The sequence below is a fragment of the Schistocerca cancellata genome, chromosome 6, assembly GCF_023864275.1.
Source record: "Schistocerca cancellata isolate TAMUIC-IGC-003103 chromosome 6, iqSchCanc2.1, whole genome shotgun sequence".
Taxonomy (NCBI): Eukaryota; Metazoa; Arthropoda; class Insecta; order Orthoptera; family Acrididae; genus Schistocerca; species Schistocerca cancellata.
The window spans coordinates 615,699,659-615,700,428 of NC_064631.1; the positions used below are offsets into that span (position 1 = coordinate 615,699,659).

General features: G+C 40.8%; 1 non-coding gene across 1 annotated transcript; it reads left to right on the plus strand.

The window, feature by feature from the left end:
- The first annotated feature begins 376 nt into the window (after positions 1-376).
- On the plus strand, positions 377-453 carry Trnas-cga (transfer RNA serine (anticodon CGA)). The gene has a single exon. It is a non-coding gene; the product is annotated as a tRNA-Ser (tRNA).
- Positions 454-770: the final 317 nt, after the last annotated feature.

A 770-nucleotide genomic window follows, 5' to 3' on the forward strand; every position in this document is an offset into this window, starting at 1 on the left:
ATCTATTGTAGGAGTTTTTACCTCAATTGCTAAAGGGAAACCTGCATGAGCAAAGAACGTAATAAAAAGAGTAATGAAGGAAACAGAACTGCAGAAAAGTCAATACAACAGAGTCAACTGCAAATGAGCAAAATCTAACGGTAGATAAAATAAATACAATAGATTTGAAAATGGAAAGGATTGTCCCAATCATAGCCGTGCAGAACCGCTTAGCTAGAGCAATCTTCATTTAATGAAACCATTGTCGAACTAGAGTGAAATTTCCACTCTACAGCGGAGTGTGCGCTGATATGAAACTTCCTGGCAGATTAAAACTGTGTGCCGGGCCGAGACTCGAACTCGGGACCTTTGCCTGTGAGGACGGGGCGTGAGTCGTGCTTGGGTAGCTCAGTTGGTAGAGCACTTGCCCGCGAAAGGCAAAGGTCCCGAGTTCGAGTCTCGGCCCGGGACCCAGTTTTAATCTGCCAGGAAGTTTCATTGTAGAACTATGTCGCCGAATTGTTGACATCACGGTTAAGAGAAAAAAACATGTTGATGGAAGCTTGCCTTTCACATCACTTTCTTCTGTTTCTGGTTATTAGAAATATAGCAGCAAAAAAAAGGTCAAATGTGTCGTATTATTAGATCAAATACGCATTCAAGAACAGACAAACGTTCGAAATTGCCTTCCTTACGCCATGTTATTCATGTAAAAAATGTAATTTTTAGTATTTAAAACACCTGTTGCTTGAACACGACAGAAATAATGAACAAGAAGTAAACGCAAACGG